The 19,519-nt window shown below is 43.4% G+C and overlaps 1 pseudogene across 1 annotated transcript; it reads left to right on the forward strand.

The window, feature by feature from the left end:
• Positions 1-434: 434 nt before the first annotated feature.
• LOC146662763 (uncharacterized) lies at positions 435-17,775 on the forward strand (annotated as a pseudogene). The gene is made up of 3 exons (XR_014913415.1): positions 435-719; positions 1,971-2,077; positions 14,051-17,775. The product of XR_014913415.1 is annotated as an uncharacterized LOC146662763 (transcript).
• Positions 17,776-19,519: the final 1,744 nt, after the last annotated feature.

The following is a 19,519-nucleotide window of genomic DNA, read 5'->3' on the forward strand; positions in this document are numbered from 1 at the left end:
ACAGAGATTACAACCTTCAGCCTTCAGTGAGCTTATGGTGAGCCTACAACGTTATTCGTTAACAACAAAGCAAACGAAGCATGGCTTGACAAGTCTAGAAGATAGTTCAAATTAAATGATTAATTCTAATCTATGTCTCAAAACCATGCAAACCAATGAGTAGTGGAAGAGGTGTAGCTAATGAAGTGGCCAGTCTGAGGGATCTCCCTCCTCCTCACTGAGTTTCTTTTGCTGCTCTCCTTCGTGTCTTTATAAACTGGTGGTGTTGCCACAGTATTCCTACACGCATTACTGTTTTTATTTACCGATGTGCAATATCTGCACATGCTGCTCCTCTTTCTCACTGTCTGCAGCCCAAATGTGTTTTCTCAGGGCATCTGAGTCACGTGATCGCACAGTAACGAATCAAAGCAAATCAGGAAGAAGGGGGCGGAGCAAAGAGTGTGTGCAGGAGAGGAGCCGAGCAGAGAGAGCTGCTTTTTCATGAAACGGGAGTAAAGTAGTGAACTTAGAGGAGAGAAACAAACTAAAGTATCGATCATAAACCACTACCAACGTCCTGATCGATATCTGCATCGATCTGCCCACCCTTGTCTCCTGGATCGTAGCTGAGATCAGCGTGAACCACGTGGGTCTCTGCTCCCTGATCTGTTTCCTGTGTTTGGAAAGAGTTGCAGCTTCATCGCGGAGTTTCTCTCGGTTTGTGGGCTCATCTAAAGGTAAGCACCGAGCTAACTTTACTGTGAGTTCAGTTCATGTTGAGTTTAGCTCCTGAATGAGGTCTTCTGCTGCTCTCCTCGGTGTCTGTTCACAGTTTATTGTGAACACGTTGAGAGAAGAGTGAGAGAGTGTTTGGAGAAAAACACCAACTAATCATTAGCTCAGCATGCTGGGAGAAGTTGGAGCAGAAAAGTCTTTTCATTGTCCCTGCAGCTGTTTTTCTGCCTGCACCAAACCTCTACAGCCTCATTTCTATTTGTATGGACTCAAATGTCGTCATAAATATTTTGTACTTGTAAATCAAATGCGTATTTGTGTATTGAGTTTTGCAACTTTGCAAATAAGCATTAAGACTATATGTATTTAAATCCTAACAGTATCTGTAACCAGATATTAACAGAAAAATTTGTAACACTTGTAAATATTTTTTACACACATAGACAAATTCTCATCTGTAGATGCACAAAAATAAAATGTTCATTGATTAACAAGTACAAAATATTAATGACTGTTGGGTCTGTGTTCCCACAGGCCCCGCTAGTTTAGAGACTTATTCCTCATGAAGAGCGAAATCAAGACAGAACATCTGTCTCCCATCCCCCCGTTGGTTACAAACACAAGGCTCTGTGTGTGTGTGTGTGTGTGTGTGTGTGTGTGTGTGTGTGTGTGTGTGTGTGTGTGTGTGTGACCTCACCAAAAGGATCATAAAAGCAGGAAGCAACATCAGACAGAATCTTCACAAGGGATTTGCTCATGATAAAACACTACAGCCTCTTCCCAGAACCTCGAGAGGCTGGGGAGGGAGACATAGGAATGTCTTGATCCTATAGTTTGAACCAAGACTTTACAAATTTAAGAAGCACAATGACAACATTCAACAATTTGACTTAACAATGACCACAATTTGAGCCTCGATATTTCAAGTGATAACAGGAAAGTGTGTGTGTGTTCTTGATTTTACTACCTGGTGGGATCCACTTTAAAGTTGTCCATAAAATTTAAATGATTAATTTTACAAAAATGAAAGCAATATATCACTGACATACAAATGAGGACAAAAGCTCAGCTTTCTGTTGTGCTTCTAAATACTGTAGGAACTGCAAGTAAGCCTGCAGTGTGAGAGCAAAGTGCTCTAATGGGATAGTGTGATGCTATGAGATCTCTAAGCTATGATGGGGCCTGATCAGTCAAGACTCCGTCCTCTGTTCTTGTTTCACTGTGATGTTACAAAGATCTGTTTTGTGTCCCAGCCGATCAGCAGGAGGAGAAGAGTCTGACGGAGCACCAGACGAACATTTTCAACCATTCGGACTCAGCTCAGCCGCTACAGTGGACAAAAATGTCATCAACACAAAAGGTGAAGAACCTATCACTTTTATTGAAACTGTGCACTTCATCAGCTGATGCTTGTTTGTCAAGATTGAAAAGGATTCAAGAAGAAGTTTGTCATTTCGTATGGTATTACCCAGGCTGAAATGAAAGTGTTTCTCACCAGCATCTACAGTGCAATAATCAATACAACTAAAAAGAAAAATGGTTTAACAAACAGTAAAAAGGCAGTAATAAATCACAATAAAAAGGGGTAAATAACATAAAATCTTAATTCATAAACAAACTCCAGTCCAAATACTCACACTCATACAGGTAGCTTCAGCCCTTTCACAGAAGGGGCTAATTAAATTAAGTAGTGTGTGTATCTGGGGAGTATATTGTATGCTGTGTGTGTGTGTGTGTGGATAGGAGGCATCAGAGTATAGCTGTGCTAATAGCTGAATGGATGGTTATTGGGTGCAGTCCTGCTTTTCTGAGTCTCCCGAGGGAGTGCAGACGCTTTTGTGCTTTTTTTGATAACTGCTGTTGTATTAATGAAGAAGGACGGGTCATCAGCAAGGTGCACACCCAGGAACTTAACACTGCTGACCCTCTCCACAGCAGCACCCTCTATGGTGAAGTCTGTGTGGTGATCTCTGCCAGACTTCCTGAAATCGATCACCATCTCTTTTGTTTTGTCCACATTGTTGGTGAGATTACGGGATCTACACCACACTTCAAGCTGCTCCACATCTATTCTATAAGTGGTCGTTGTCAGTGATGAGACCAACCACAGTTGTTGTCTGCAAATTTCAACAATATGATTAGCACTGAGTCTGGCTTACAGTAATGTGTGAGCAGACTGAACAGCAACGGGCTCAGGACACCCCCAGAGGAAAGTCTGTGCTCAACAAGATGGTCTTTGATGTGTGGCTGCCCACCTTGACTGTCTGTTGCCGCTTTTCAAGAAGCTGAAAACCCATTTGCAGGTTGCAGGGTCCACGCCTGATAGCATCAGCTTTTCCAACTGCTGCAGAATGATCGTGTTAAAAGCTGAGCTGAAGTCGATGAAAAGGACTCTGGCAGAGGGGTGTTCTTCCTCTCCAGGTGTGACAGCATAACATGGAGTGTGGTAGAGAGAGGTCACCTTCTGTAGATCGGTTGGTCCTGTATGCAAACTGAAGGGGAACCAGGTCTATTTGGAGACTGTTCACGATGTGCTTCAAGACCAGCCGCTCGAGGCATTTACTCACAATTGGTGTCCCTTGTCATTGGGGGAGGGGGCTTGTAGTACGTAATGTGTTGGAAGCCCTGCCACAGCATCGTTCCTCACACTGTGTTGAGAAGCGCTCCACAGTCTGATATTGTTGTCAAGGGAGCAGACATTGGCCGGCAACTGTGTCCGTACGTCTGGCTTGTATTGGTTAGCAGCTAGCCTCGCATTAGCTCCTCTATGCTTACCCTGCTTCTGCATCCTATCACACCGCTTTCTGTGTTTCCTCCTGGGTGTTGCTCAGAAAGAAAAGAAAGAAAAAGAAAAGAAAAACAAACAAAACACCTGGATCACCTGTATGGAGAAAAAAAAATTGTGCAGCATGCAAGATAGACAGCGCACAATGTGCATTGAGGCAGCAGGAAAGAAAGGTGTAGTCCGTGTCTGTGAACACCGGTGTGTACACCTGTGTGCATAGCTGTGTGGATCAGCATGCTTGTATTCCAAAGGTTTCTCCATGTAACGATCTGCTAGGAAGTGTGGGGAGCCATAGCGCCGTCCCCCAGGGTATGAAGCAGGTATGGAGGAGGTCCAGGCCCCAGATATCCAGAGGCCCCAGAGTACAAGGACCCAAGGAGGACCACCAAAAGGGGGGGAACCGTGCCACCCTCCTGGGAAGAGCTGAGTAGAGCCCCAAACGAGAGGTCACCCAGCAGCTACGGAGCAGAGGCCAGAGGGGGTTGCAGTGGCGTGCCCGCGGGCTCTGCCAGCAGCCAGCTGCGGCAGAGAGGACCGAGCTTCAGGCCCAGAGGGCAGAGGCCTGAGGGCATCCCATCCCCCGGAAGGAGCCCAGCCGGGCCACAGGCACCAGGCCCCGCCAATCGGCCACCAGGAGTGAGCCGGTACATACATGAGCGCCCAGCCCCAGACGACAAGGACCACCAACACACCAACGTCTGAGGGCATCAGCCACCGGCAGGGAGTGTGGTGAGGGGAGATAGGCCTCCATACTTAGGAGGGCCTGAGATGTACCCAGAGAGGTTGAGTCTAAGACCCAACCTGACATATAGACACAGACGAACAGGCGCACGCAGATACAAACGTGCATTCCCACCCCATGTGCGCAACCAAATACTCGGCACTCACCCAACGTGTAGACAGACACAAATAGACACTGCACAGACAGTCGCACTCCCCAAACATACTCTATATCACAGGTCCAGGTACCCCCGCCCCCAGAGGGGCAAGCCGCACCTAAACCCAGGAGATGTAACCCTTCTCTCTGGGGTGGAGGCAAGCGTACCACCTCCTTATCTGCAGTAGTAGGGAGGCCCCGCATCCCAGACCCCAATCTGACGGCCAGCACCTCCTCCCAGCGCCCCAGCCCTGACGTCTAACAGAACCGGGGTGAGTGAAGACCCAACACCTCCCTAAGCCCACTCATATGTAGTGTTGCTGTGTGCTGTTCTAAATTGCATTTAAAACACAGGAGAGCATGGTACTTGCTTCCTCTCAGAGAGCAGCACGGCTCTTCCCGAAAACCCTTAGTGTCTATATGCATTTAAAATTGAGGGTAGGGCAACAGGACCAGAGGTGGGTTGGAATACACAGACCATCCTTTGGATGCTATAAAACGTGCCCACCCCCAAGGCCCTATATGTATGTGTTATGTGAGAGTGTGAGTAATGTGGATGTCTAGGTTGCAGAATAAAATTGAGGCACAGGCGGCCAGAAGGGGACAGAGGGGGAGTGCCTCCCCTGCACCTTGGTGAGATACCTGCACTCCAAGCCCTGCGTGTGTGGGTGGGTGTGGTAGAGCGGGAATAGGGAGGCAGCTTAGGATGGGGAGGGAAGAAAGGGAGGGGCAAGCGGCCCCTCCCTGGGGCCAGCTCCCCCGCTGACCCCAGTAGGCACCCCCACACTCTGGAACCCACCAGGGCAAGGGGGCCCAGGCCCATCCGGACCCGGGCCCGCAGCAGCAGCACCGCCCAGCCCCACAGAGTCCGGGGCAGCCCACCCGACTCCATCCCAGAGAAAACTGCACCCACCCCATCATCCAGTCATCTCCCAAACTACACAAGACAATAGACACCCAGGTTGAGTTCATTCTCCACCTCTCTTATATCGCTCCCCCCACGTGCAGAGTGAGCTCCTATAGAGAGGAGACCACCTGCAAAGATATAACAGCCTCCCCACCAGTTAGAGAGCCCCCTAGTTGGGCCGATGCACCAGAGGTCCCCTGCACTGGGGCTGAGCCCCCCTGCACCCACCCGCCCACAGCTCTGGCGACACAACAGCCAGGACCCAAGCCCCCAAGGCCCAGCAAGCACCCCAGACCGGGGGACGGAGCACCCCCAAGCCTCCACGCCCGTCCCGGACCCAGGCTACCAGACCAGTAACCAACGTCCGCCAGCACAGACCCTCCCCCATCTCTTCAAGACGAATGTGATCTATTAGATGGTTTTTATATTGGTTAGAATTAAGATTATTTTTATTTTTCCAGTTAATGAGGACCATTTTCTTGGCTATGCATAGGGCCGTAAAAACAACGTGGGCTGTGTTTATTTCTGCAGTGACCTCATCCAAGTTGCCCAGCAAGCATACTAATGGGGAGGCTGGAATGTTACATTTCAGACACTTTGATAAGTCTTCACATATCTCACGCCAAAACGTCTGAACTGGTGGACAGAACCAAAGAGCGTGGATGTAATTGTCCGGTGTATTTGCTGTGCAGTGTGAGCAGTTGTTGGAAGGCGTATAGCCCATCTTGAACATCCTATGACCAGTATAGCGCACTCTGTGTAATATTTTGTGTTGTATTAATTGGAAACTGGGATTTCTGATCCATTGAAAGGTTTTTAAGCATATCTGAGACCAAAGGTTTGGGTCTAAGCTGATCGATAAATCTGCTTCCCATTTTGCTGTAGGAAGGGATATTGATTCATCTACTTTAGAAAGTGTTTGTAAGTAAAGTTTTGTAATATGTCCGGATTGTTCCAGATAGGTGTACGTTTGCATGGGATTAATGAAGACTGTCATTTTTAGAAACTCCCACCATGCTGTCAGAGAAGAGCTGATGTTGATGCTTTTAAAGCATTCATGTCGTTTGATGTTTGAGCTGATAAATGGTAGGTCTGAAATTTCTAGGTTATTACATAGGGCCTGTTCTACATCTATCCAAGGTTCATCTAAGAGGGTGTGTTTAAACCATCTAGAGGTGAACTGAAGCCTGTTGGCTAAAAAATAGTGATTAAAGTTAGGCAGATCTAATCCTCCTTTATCCTTGGTCTTTTGCAGTGTTTTTAAGCTGATACGTGGGGGTTTATCTTTCCAAAGGAATTTAGAAATATACGAGTCTAGAGATCTGAACCAATCTTGTGATGGCTTATTTGGGATCATTGAAAATAAATAGTTTATTTTTGGCAAGACCATCATTGTTATAGCGGCGACCCTTCCCATGAGTGATATGGGTAAAGATTTCCATCTAGCCAGATCAACTTCTACTGTCTTTAACCCTTTAAAGCCGGTCGGAGTGGACACGCTCCATTTTGCGTAACTATTTATAAATCCCGGTAGCTCTGCAACCAAGTAAGCTAGCGCAATAATTTTTTTTGCATATGAAACCGGAGGAATTGTACTTACATCTTATGCCATCAGCTTGTCCTAGGTCACAGTTTCCTTCCACATATAGCTTTGCAAAAACTGCATAAAAAGCGCTTGCAGCACCAAAAACAAAATATTTCAGAAACACGCTTTGCCGATCCGATCAGCTGTTCATAACACTTCCTACGTCCATCAGCGTGAACTATCCCATGTCCGCCATGACCTGCCCGAAACCGGAAGTGACGTCATTTTGCGGAAATGTAGTTTTTTGCCATCAGGGCCTCATGAGCCTATACTGGTGTTTTTAAAAGTTATATTTGACTTTATGACTTTCTGTGTCATTTCTGGGATGCTTAGGACTCATATTGCACTGCTGGAAATAGTTTATTTTGATGCATATGCTGTTTTCTTTGCAAATTTGCATTATAATATTTATTTTCGTTTTTCCTACAGTATATGAAAATTGGTGTATTTCAAAAATAAAACTAAGAAGACACTCAAAATTAATTTCCTGTGGTGGGAAACTAGTTTGTGCAACTTTTTTGCATTTACAGTTTTGAGGGATATGCCTCTTAAATTTCTCTAACTAGAAATATATGTTAAAAAAACGATTTTCAATTTTTTTGTAGTTTATTGTACTTTTTTGCAATTTATGTAATTACTATGCACTTAATGCATACATATTATTAAAATTTGGGCTATAATGGTTGTATTGATGTATAGCAACTTGAAATACTCCCAAAAATGGCACTACAGCATGTAAAACTATAATATATGCTCTGGCGGACTTGGTTCTATGGTAGGTCTTAAAGGGTTAAAAGTGGGATGTGGTTTAATTTAGTTAATTCTGAAAGTTTAGGAGAGACATTAATACCTAAATATTTTATATTTCCAGATTGCAGTGGGGAAGGAGAAGAATTATGGAAGGAGCAATTAATCGGAAGGACTGTTGATTTTGACCAGTTAATTGAATAATCGGAGACACTTGAGAAAGAATTTATCAATGCAATTACCCCAGAGAGATTGGTTTGTGAGTTTTGGAGAAAAAGTAACACATCATCCGCATAAAGGCTGATTTTATGTTCTACATTCTTACATTTTATGCCCTTAATTGTTGTAGCCTTTCTAATTGCTGCTGCTAGTGGCTCAATAAAAATTGCAAACAGTGAAGGGGAGAGTGGGCATCCCTGTCTGGTGCCCCTCAGGAGACAGAAGCTGGAGGATGTTTGTTTGGTCATTTGTTCTGACACAAGCTGTTGGGGAATTATATAATATTTTTAACCAGTTTTATAGCTTGAGGGAAATACAGGGTCTTTGCCTGGTTTTAGTAAGAGACTGATATTTGCAGAGTTCATATTTGGTGGTAGTCTACCATTTTCTTTGATTTCCTGCAACATCCTGTGAAAAACTGGTACCAGAATCGCCCAGAATTCTTTGTAAAAATCTATTGGAAAGCCGTCTGGACCTGGAGCCTTATTATTTGGCATACTTATCAGAGCTTCCTGGAGTTCACCTGGCATCAGTGACGAATCCAGTGCCATTGCTTGGGTGTCTAATAATTTTGAAAGAGTTATGTTGTCGAGAAATTGATCGATTTCATTTTTAGATTGGTTTATTTGTGGTGTATATAAAGTTTCATAGAAATCCCTAAAAAATGTTTATTTTTTTAAGATCATATATTGTATTCTCAGATAAATCTTTAACAGCACATATAGTTGTTTTTTCTTTATTGATTTTTAACTGGTTAGCAAGAAATTGTCCGGATTTGTTATCGTATTCATAATTTTGCAGGCAAAGTCTTTGTACTAAGATTTTCGTCTTTTTATTAATAATTTCTTTTAATTCTAGTTTTGTTTTGCGTATTTTGTTTAATATTTCTTGATCTTGGTGTGACACATAGGCTTTTTCTAAGAATTTGATGTTTTTTGATGTTTTTTTTTCTAGTTCCTGAATATTTTTGTTTTCTTCTTTCTTATGTGATGAGAAAGAAATTATTTTACCTCTCATTATGGCTTTCCCTGCTTCCCAGAGGACAGATGCTGATGTTCCAGGAATGTCATTAAAGCCTAAATATAGAGTCCATTCTTTTTTAAAGTATTTGATAAACTCTTCGTCTTTGAGCAGTGATATATTAAATCTCCAGTTTTTACTTGGTGTAGTATTATTCTTCTGTATTAGTGTTAAAGATACAGGAGCATGATCGCTGACAGCTATAGGATGAATCTCAGTGTCTGAAATGTTACTCAGCAATGAGCTTGTGAAGAGAAAATTATTTAGAAGATAAAGAAACTCACAACTCAGATATCTATTTTTTACATGCGCATGGGCAGTCAACGGTCCGATCTGCTTTGCACTGATGTGCACAACAGATGAGACACAGAAAAAGCGCCCAGGGCATCCTGAACGACCTTTATTTATACTTAAAGCAAGTCTCCACAGCAGTAGGAGTGTCATGTATGGAACTCCTTAAAAGGAGAAAGAGAGGGGGAGCGCCAGTCTGTCTGTTTAAAACCGGATGTCACCACATTCCTTTTACACATATGGCTTCAATTTCTCTCTCCCTGTGTTGGCTCCAATTCACAACCTCTTCTTCCTTTAAATGAAGCTACAACTTAAGCATAATCACAAAATTAAAAATCTTTCATCAGAGCTACTGAACAGAAAATAATCCAGACGAGGTTTTTTTTTTTTTTTTTTTTTTTGTACTCGTTTTTATTCATTTTCAAATTAAACCGTAAGTCTTTTTTGTAGATGGAATCTTATTTAATGCAACCACAAACCCAAACTCAAAGGGGTCTGGTGATGCCAACCTGTATGGATTGTTGTTAAAACAGTATTCAGTCAGAAGGAAAACAAACGTCTTCTTTCAGCCAGTCAGAGCTGTGCTCGCTGTCCAAGCCTTTTTGTTTCAATCACAAAAACTGGACCAATCCTGGGACAAAAATCAAACACTGCAAAAGCCAAAAAAGAAAAGGTTAAAAACTGTATTTGGTGACTAATCATGTTTGATTCACCCCCCAGGTTTGGGAGCGGTTCTGTGGGCCGTAATGTGAATATTTAAGAAATTGGACAATGTTTCTGTTCAGGCATGATGCAAGGTAGTGCTCCTCCAGTCTGCTTTGTAGGCCATTTTGGAAGCAGCAGTCAGGTGAACAGCAGATGTAATTCCATTTTTCGATCTCCAGGCCATCTTTGAAGAAAAGCATGAATGGTGTGATGCCGAAAAGCATGAATGATGTGATGCCGACTCCATGGTTAAGTCGGTGGCGCCGCACCGACTTAACCTTTTTAACCTTAAAAAAAGATGGCGCCGGTGCATGTGGCTTGCTGTCTATCACTGCCAGTGTTGTTTGTTTGTTTTGATTTTATTGACTATTGTAATAAATGCCAACTCTCTCTTGGTGTATGATCGCCTAACCGTACTGGATCTCCGACCTTCTGCCAAAGGCTGGGCAAAGTGGAACCAAGCTGGACATAAAACTTTGCCCCCGCTAATATCGGAGATCCCGGCTCACCTGTGCCGTGTTCCAGATCCACCACTCCGGCAAAAGTGCTGACGCCGGGGTCGAAGGGCTGGCTTCCTGGTGAAGCTGAAAGCTTCTTTAAGGTATTCTCTTAAGCCCTTATCCAGAAAACAAGGAGCGGTGCCAAACTTCTGTTTCTCTCGGCGATCATTGGAACCTGTCTGTACCTGGCTGGTACCTGTCATCTGCCTGGATGGGATGTTCCAGTCCCGCCGGCGTGGTGTGAATCTGCGGAACCTGTGGCCTCTGTGTCGGGCTTCTAGGACGGCTAGCGACGGGGATCCGCCGCTTACCGCCAGGATTGGCCTGGTAAATGCTAGGTCCCTAGCGAACAAAACGTTTATCCTGAAGGATTTCTTCACATCCCGAGGACTGGATTTTCTTTGTGTGTGCAAGACGTGGCTGAGCGCTGGGGAGTGCAGCCTCTTCTCAGATCTTCTACCTGGCGATTGCTGTTATTCTAATTCCCCACGTATGTTGGGCCGAGGAGGAGGAATAGCTACGATCTTTTACAGTCATTTTAAATGTAAGAAGCTATCAACCCCGTCGTTCACCAGCTTTGAACTGTCTGTTTGAGTTGGGCTGCTCTCACACAGTGTTGTGTGCGGTGGTTAAAATACAATAAGGACTTTGTGTTGACTTTGCTGACTTCTTGGCTGAATTCCTGCCAAAATATGATCGTGTTCATATTGTTGGGGATTTTAATATTCACGACTGTTGTCCTGATATGCCCATGGCGAAGGGCTTTTTAAACCTTATTGATTCGTTTAATCTGGTGCAATGTGTGACAGGTCCCACACGTGAACGTGGACACACACTTGATCTTGTTTTATATCATGGCTTTTCTGTTTTTAACATAGATTTGTGATGCTGTGTTTTATGACCACAGTCCTGTGATGTTTGAAGTTCCTCTTGCCTGTGCCTCAGTTAAACCTCGCGCTGCTGCTCAGCACTGTCGTGTTTTTAACTCCTCCACTGCTGAACACTTTTCATCAAGTCTCTCCTTGTGCTCGTGACCTCTCAGTCTCTGTTTCCTGCTCTGCTGTCTTTGACAGGTTTGAGCATGTGACTCTTTCCGTTTTAAAGGAGACCGTTGGTCGTTTTAAGTCTGTAGGGTCTCCAAATGATGCTGTCCCTCCTCGACTTTTAAAACAGGTGTTACCTACAGTTGGTCCTTTGGTTCTTGAGCTGGTATACCATAGTCTGACTGTCGTCAGGTGTCGTCCCTAAAGATTTTAAACATGCAGTAGTCAAACCCCTGATTAAAAAACCTGCTCTTGATCCTACAGTTCTTGCAAATTACAGGCCTATCTCCAAACTACCTTTTCTTTCCAAAATTCTTGAAAAGGTAGTTTACAGCCAAATAATGGCCTTCCTGGAAAAGCAAAATGTGTTAGAGGTTTTCCAATCTGGTTTTAAAGCCTTTCATAGCACTGAATCAGCCCTTTTAAAAGTTTTTAATGACATATTTTTAGCGACTGATGCTGGGGACTGTGTTGTTCTTGTGCTTTTAGATTTGACAGCTGCGTTTGATACCGTGGATTATGCCATTTTATTCTCTCGTTTGGAGCACTGGGTGGGCATTAGGGGCACAGCACTGGAGTGGTTCAGGTCCTACTTGGCGGGGCGAACGTTTTTGTGTCAGCCTCGGTGACTATGTGTCGTCCTCCGCTCCCCTCTTGTGTGGTGTCCCACAGGGCTCAGTTCTAGGCCCCCTCCTCTTCTCTTTATATCTGCTTCCTCTTGGTTCTGTACTGAGAAAGCACGGCATTCCTTTCCACTTTTATGCTGATGACTGTCAGATCTATGTCCCTCTAAAGAAAAAAGGCAGATACCTTACACAGCCATTACTTCAGTGTCTCGATGACATTAAGACTTGGATGTCTGTTAACTTTTTAAAATTCAATGATAAAAAGACCGAGGTGATGGTTTTTGGCAGCCCCACTGAGACCCCCAATGTGTATGTAGATTCCCTGGCACAGTATGTTAAGCCAACTGTCACAAACCTGGGGGTCAAAGTGGACTGTGAACTGAAGCTTGACAGTCAAATTAAGGCAGTGGTAAAATCTAGCTTCTTTCACCTCAGGCAGCTGGCAAAAATAAAGCCAATTCTTTCACGGCAGCACTTTGAGACAGTGATCCACGCCTTTGTTAGCACTCGGCTGGATTACTGTAATGCACTTTATATTGAGGTGAGCGCATCATATATCAGTCATCTACAGAGGGTGCAAAATGCCGCAACTCGTCTTTTAACTGGCACTCGAAAGTTTGAGCACATTTCCCCTGTTTTAGCTTCACGTCACTGGCTGCCCATTTCTTTTAGGATTCATTTTAAAATTCTTTTATTTACTTTTAAAACTCTCCATGGCCTAGCTCCATCTTATCTCTCTGAGCTGCTACAGCCTTATACAGCCACCCGCTCTCTCAGGTCAGCTGATCAGCTGCTCCTGAAGATACCCAGGACTGGGCGTAAACTTAGAGGAGATCGTGCTTTTGCTGTAGCAGCTCCAAAACTGTGGAACGAGCTTCCTTTAGAGATTAGACAGGCCACTTCTTTATCTGTTTTTAAGTCACTCTTGAAAACCCACCTCTTTACCCTGACCTTTGACACCACGTGAGATGTTGGTTTTTATTTTTATTTTAGTTGTTTTTAGGTGATTCGATGCTGTTTTATCTTGGTTTTGTTTTAATATAGGGCTGTTTTAATTTTATGTTTTATTTATTTATTTCGCTGCTTTCTGTTATTCTATTGTTTTAACTTATTTTCTGTACAGCACTTTGTTCCTGTGCTGGGTATTTTAAAGTGCTTTATAAATAAAATTGGATTGGATTGGATGGGGCCAGGTAAGCGACCAGAGACAGCTCCATAAGGAGTGGGTTAGCTAAGCCAGTTTTGTCGGTGCTGTCCAACGTCATGTACTGTTCATAGCTGGGTACAGTGATGCAGGTAGACAGAGGTTTGCCACATGATGCACTTAGCTCTCAGACAAAGTTTGGGAACATAGGAAGGCAGTTTTTAGATATTGCGGGGTCCAGTTGGAGGAAAAAGCCTGTGAACTGCGACAGCTTCTGAGCTGGCAGAGGAGAGGGCTAGTCCACCTGCAGCTTCTTAGCTGCACAGTGAATCAGGGGCTGACTGCCGAAGCAGTGGCGGCACATTGGGGCTGTGCACACGTCATCACAGATAATCTGCCTTAAAGGCGTGAATAAAGGTTTCCTCGGCCAGGACACGTGAGGGCATGATATCCCATACCACGTGTGTTGTACCGAGTGTATTGACTGAAATCAGAATCAGAATCAGAATACTTTATTCATCCCGAGGGAAATTAGGGGTTACAGCAGGCAGCACGCTAATGGCGCATGCGCACTCACAAAGGAACCTTCTGACCAACTTTACACAAACATCACATTGGGCAGACATGTCAGAAGGTAGGCTGATAGGAAAAAAACAACGAAAATACACTACATGAGGTAAGAGGAGGAGAAAAAAAACTCCACTCAGACTGAGCTCCTAGTGGGAGAACAGTTTGATAAAAGAAAAAACACCTCAGCACAAAAGCACAAGGAACTACTTCAGCCTTTGGTTTAAAACTACTGTTAATAGAGGAAATTTGAAGGTTGAGTTTATTCCACGACTGCATTTCACTCACTGCCTCTGTTTGTTTCTCTTTCACTGCAGGACCAACATGGAGCGAGAAGTCAGCGCTCTCAGGAGGCCGACAAACCTCACAGAAGAAAGGAAGAGAAAACATACAGTTGTGATGAGTGTGGAAAGTCTTTTAACCAGTCTGGAAATTTAAAAACACACCAACTCATACACAGTGGAGTTAAAGCGCACAGCTGTGAGTTGTGTGGACAGTCTTTTACCCGGGCTGAACACTTAAAGACACACCAACTCATCCACAGTGGAGTTAAAGCATATAGCTGTGACTTGTGTGGAAAGTCTTTTACCCATGCTGGAAGCTTTAAAAGACACCAAATCATGCACAGTGGAGTTAAACCATACAACTGTGATTTGTGTGGAAAATCATTTACCTCGACTGAAAGCTTAAAACAACACCAACTCATCCACAGTGGAGTTAAAGCGTACACCTGTGGGTTGTGTGGACAGTCTTTTACCCAGGCTGGACACTTAAAAAGACACGAACTCATCCACAGTGGAGTTAAAGCGTACAGCTGTGAGTTGTGTGGAAAGTCTTTTAACCGTCCTGGAAACTTAAAAACTCACCAACTCATACACAGCGGAGTTAAAGCGTACAGCTGTGACTTGTGTGGAAAGTCTTTTAACCAGTCTGGAAACTTAAAAACTCACCAACTCGTCCACAGTGGAGTTAAACCATACAGCTGTGAGTTGTGTGGAAAGTCTTTTACCCTGGCTGGAAGTTTAAAAACACACCAACTCGTCCACAGTGGAGTTAAAGCGTACAGCTGTGACTTGTGTGGAAAGTCTTTTAACCAGTCTGGAAGTTTAAAAACACACCAACTCGTCCACAGTGGAGTTAAAGCGTACAGCTGTGACTTGTGTGGAAAGTCTTTTACCCACCCTGCAAGCTTAAAAACACACCAACTCATCCACAGTGGAGTTAAAGCGTACAGCTGTGACTTGTGTGGAAAGTCTTTTAACCAGTCTGGAAGTTTAAAAACGCACCAACTCGTCCACAGTGGAGTTAAAGCGTACAGCTGTCACATTTGTGGAAAAACTTTCCGCTGGCTACTCAGCCGAAACATTCACCTACGCATTCACACCAAAAATGATGTTTACTGCTGTGATCAGTGTGGTAAAGCTTTTGTGATATACAAAAACTTACAGCACCACATGTTTACCCACACTGAGGAGAGACCTTATAAATGTGACCTGTGTGAGAAAACTTTTAAATCTCCACGTTACCTCAAATCACACCAAAAGATTCACAGCAGAAAGAAACTCTAAAAGTGCAGTTACTGTGAGGTATGTATTTTTCTTTTAACAGTTTTACAATTTTATATGAATGAAGTTTAATTTCAAAGCTTAAAAGTTTTAAAAGCTCCTCCCCTTTCTCTCTATCTAACATTCACACTCCAATGGATGCATCGGAGAGCAGGTTGGAGTCAGTATCTTGTGGGATGCAGAGTAGAGCATCCAGGGGTTTAATCACCAGTCTTCCCATTAAGTAGATTACCTACAAATGAAGACTTAATGTTGCCCAGTAAGCTGAGTGTTATAATGTAAACAGTAAGATATAATTGGACACTGGCACAGATACTCCTTATTTCAGGCGGTGTTAAAAATAAAAATGTTGAAAGAATTCCCTGACTTCCACTGTCTTTGTGTCTTTGTTTAGAAGCAGAGCGACACAGACTGATCCAGTTCTCAACCCTGTCGTCACTGTGGTAGTGGGAAAGAGTTTCTCTGTGACTTTTGTGAAAAAACTTTCAATCATCAAGAGAACCTAAACAACATCAACTCAGACACACTGGAGACAAAACGAACTACTGCAAAGAATATGGGAGAGGCTTCCCTAAACCAAGTGAATTAAACCAAAATTAACTCTGTCACATGGGGTCAAAAACCATCTCTCATTCACCACTGCGGATCATCTTAAAGTGCATGGAAGAGTCCACACAGGAGAGAAACCATACAAATGCAGAAACTGGGAGAAAAGTGTCTCGCTGTCAGGACGTCGTAACAAACATGAACGTACATACATGGAGGGGAAACTACAGCTGTGACCAGTGTGACAAATCAAAACATTTCACACCCATTGATTTTGAAAACCTTCAATATGAACTAAAGCCATCAACAGGATGTGAAACGACCACTGATGTGACTTTATATCCAAGAAAAAGATAAAAAGTCAAGCTGATCTGGGTCTGGGCTGTACTTTGGTGTATTACCACCTTAAACAGTTTGATCTTTTTGTGGTTTCATTGACTCAGTTATGTCAGATTTCCTCTCTGTCCTGGTCTGGATGCTCATCTGTAAAGAAGTAAAACTCGGATGGTTCAGTGGTCTCTAGCAGCTGATTAGTGAGCCAGCACTTCTGTGTATCATGCAGTTGTGCTTCTTTTCCTCTTGTGTCGACTCAGCTCAGTTACTTGGTTAGAGGGTTCCACATATACAAGAATCCTTCCTGGAATCGTTTTTTGGTATGAGGTGTTCTTGGGAAGACGTCACACCACCACCACTGTGTCAGGCTGTTCCTGTGATCTTCTTTTAATGCCACGTGTAACGGGACTCAAATCTCTCGAAAAACTACAGCTTCCGTCTCATTTACCAACAAACATCATCCAGATGTTTGTTGTTAGATGTGAGATGAGCCTTTCTGTTGTTGAATCTCTCCCCCCATTGAATCTCTTATTGCTGAATCATGACCTCTGACCTTATCTAAGCTAAGTAAGGCCTGCAGGTCTTTAGATGATGATCTGGGTTCTTCAGTGACCTCCTGGATTAGTCATCGATGCACTCTTGCAGTATTTCTAGTCAGCCACTTGCTCCTGGGAGGCTTGAGTACTCTTCCATTTTTCCTGTAGTGTGGATAATGGCTCGTAGTTCGCTTGAGTCCCAAAGCCTTAGAAATGACTCTGTAACCTTTTCATACTGATGTCAGTGACTTTGTTTCTCTGCTGTTTCTTTTGATCGTATCATGATGTGCTGCTGTGTGAGGTCTTTCAGCCGGCTTCCATACATGGTCAGGTTGTTTTTCATACCTTTTTACCCTTAACAAATGAAACCATTTACAGACTATTTTCCACTGACCCAGGTAACCTTTGTCATATTTCTTTCCTTTTTGATCATCTGAAACATTCAAATGTTGAGTCCTTCAGGTGTAACCTTGACTGTTTTCCCAGTTGCAGCTTAAGCTAGGCTTAATCCTTCCTCTTTATACTACTGCTTAGCCACAACCAGCTGTGACAATGTTTATGGCTGGTTTGGTTAAAGTGCCAGTTTAGTAAATAGGAGAGGGCTCTCAATCCCACCAGTGCATAAAAACGTGAGTTCTCTGTCATTGCTCACTTTCTGTAAGAATGTCATGGCCCTGGGTCTTTTGACCCAGCGTTTTGTGTTTTCTATTATTGTGATGTATTTTGGTTCTGGTTTTCTCTTTCTTTGGGTTTTGGTTCTGTTCTACCCCAGTTTAGTATTTAGGCTTTTCTGCCTGTGTATTCCTGTGTCAAGTCCGGATTTCTTAGTCTGTGTCTTTGCATGTGTGAGTTCCTGTTTTATTTTGTAGGTCTGTGTCTCTCGTCAGTGTTTCTAGTTTCACTTCCCTTGTCCCGTTATGTCCAATTACTCCCAGCCGTGCCTCCGTCTGTTTCAGGTCTGTTTTTGTTTAGCTTTTCCCAGTTTAGGTTACTCGCTGTTCTGTTTTTTGCCACCCTCGCCTTTGTTTGTTATCTCACTGTCAATAAAGCTTCCTCACCTCAGTTGTGCTGCATCCTGGGTCCTTTAATAACTTACACCTGGCTCGCGTCGCGAACCCTGACAAAGAAAGCATGTTATCCTCAGGCAGAGCTGCAGACGATCAAGAATCCATAACTACTGGATGGTGGACGTTTCTCTAAGCAGACAGTCAGTTCTTGGGATGCCAGCTGGATGTAGTTTCACAACCTTTAACTTAATGTCTGTGTGTTTTTAACATCTTATGCTCTGGTTTAACTTTTAAACAACCTGATTAATGAAAGCACATCTTTTGACCACCCTGTTTGTCATCAGCGGTGGCTTTAGGATCATCCTCACCTGCTCATGGTTGCAGTTGTTTATCGGTTGAATTGGCATTTACTTTATAGTGTGATAAGATGTTAATAAGCGTATAAAGCTGTAAAGCCTCTTGAGTTACTTAAATCGCCTTTCTTCCTCAGTGTGATGCTCAATGTGAACTGCAGGTCGTCTTGATGATGTCTATATGCCTTAACGCATTGAGTTTCTTCAATATCATTGGTTAATTAGATATTTAGATTGATAAGCAGCCGAAATTGTGGACCTACTAAAGTGACCAGTGAGTATACAGTCTGGTTATCATCGTGTTTAACTTTGTTCACATGCACTGATGAATGAACAGCTGATGGCTGTAGCATAACACCCACTGTAGAAAACGGTATTCGTTATCAGGAAACATTAAATGCTGAGTGTAAATGCGGCATCAAGGGCATCGACAAAAAAAAAAAAATGCTCGTATTGGGAATGGCATGGGCACCGATCGGTTTTCTATCGCCCATTTGCTGGGAGTAAGGGCGCCCTCCGTTTGCGAGGTGCGCCTGCTGCTTGCGGCACAAGGAGGAGAGGGCGGGGCGGCGGGGGAATCTCTGAACGGCTGTAGCAGCATCTAATAACCAACTCGCAAAAGAAAACAAAATAAAAACAAACCAACAAACACGAACACACCAGACATCATGATACAGACTTATAATTTGCACCGATTTTTTTTCGAAATTCTATACTCGAAAAGTGAGCGCGAGAGCCCTCGGTGCGCCTGCTCGCTGCTGAAGTCAAAGTAAACTTTAATGTCATCTCCGCTACATACAGTCCAGTATATAGAGAGACGAGACGACGAGGCTCCAGTTACAGCAGTGCAAGTAAACAAACAATATATATAAGAAGAGTAAGAAAATAAATATACACTTTAGGACCAGGGGTAAAGGATCAATAACAATTTATAATTTATAATTTACGTTTTGATGATTTAATGTCACACACAACCCGTCGAAAGGGGAGGGGGTCCTGCTGCTTCCAAATAGAGCACATTTCATTTATAATGATGTAAATCCAAGCCCGTTATGGATTCATGATTTGAATCCTGGGTTGTGTGAAATCCCAGAAATAAACCTTAGACAAAGTGAATCTGTGAACTAAGGTGTAGGTCTACTAGGTTATGTTGTGGTGATCGTCGAGTTGGTGAATTTGTGTTCATTCTGGAGTGCAAAATTAAAACCAATGTAAGATGGACAAGAAAAGTTCAAAGCCATCAGGTCCTCAGTTTAGAAAAAAGAGAAAAGAGGAGGAGAAACGAGCAAAAGATGCAGGTAAGCAGACGTGTGATTGGATAATGGCAGGTCATCCTGAAACGGTCAGTGTCAGAATCAGAATACTTTATTAATCCCTAAGGAAATAATGTGGGTTACAGTTGCTCCAAGAAGAAATGGTAAAAATAGCAACAGTAACACACTAAAC

This window comes from Rhamphochromis longiceps, linkage group LG9 (genome assembly GCF_057381845.1).
Source record: "Rhamphochromis longiceps isolate RC_006_pf linkage group LG9, R_longiceps_female_GT1.1, whole genome shotgun sequence".
Classification (NCBI taxonomy): domain Eukaryota; kingdom Metazoa; phylum Chordata; class Actinopteri; order Cichliformes; family Cichlidae; genus Rhamphochromis; species Rhamphochromis longiceps.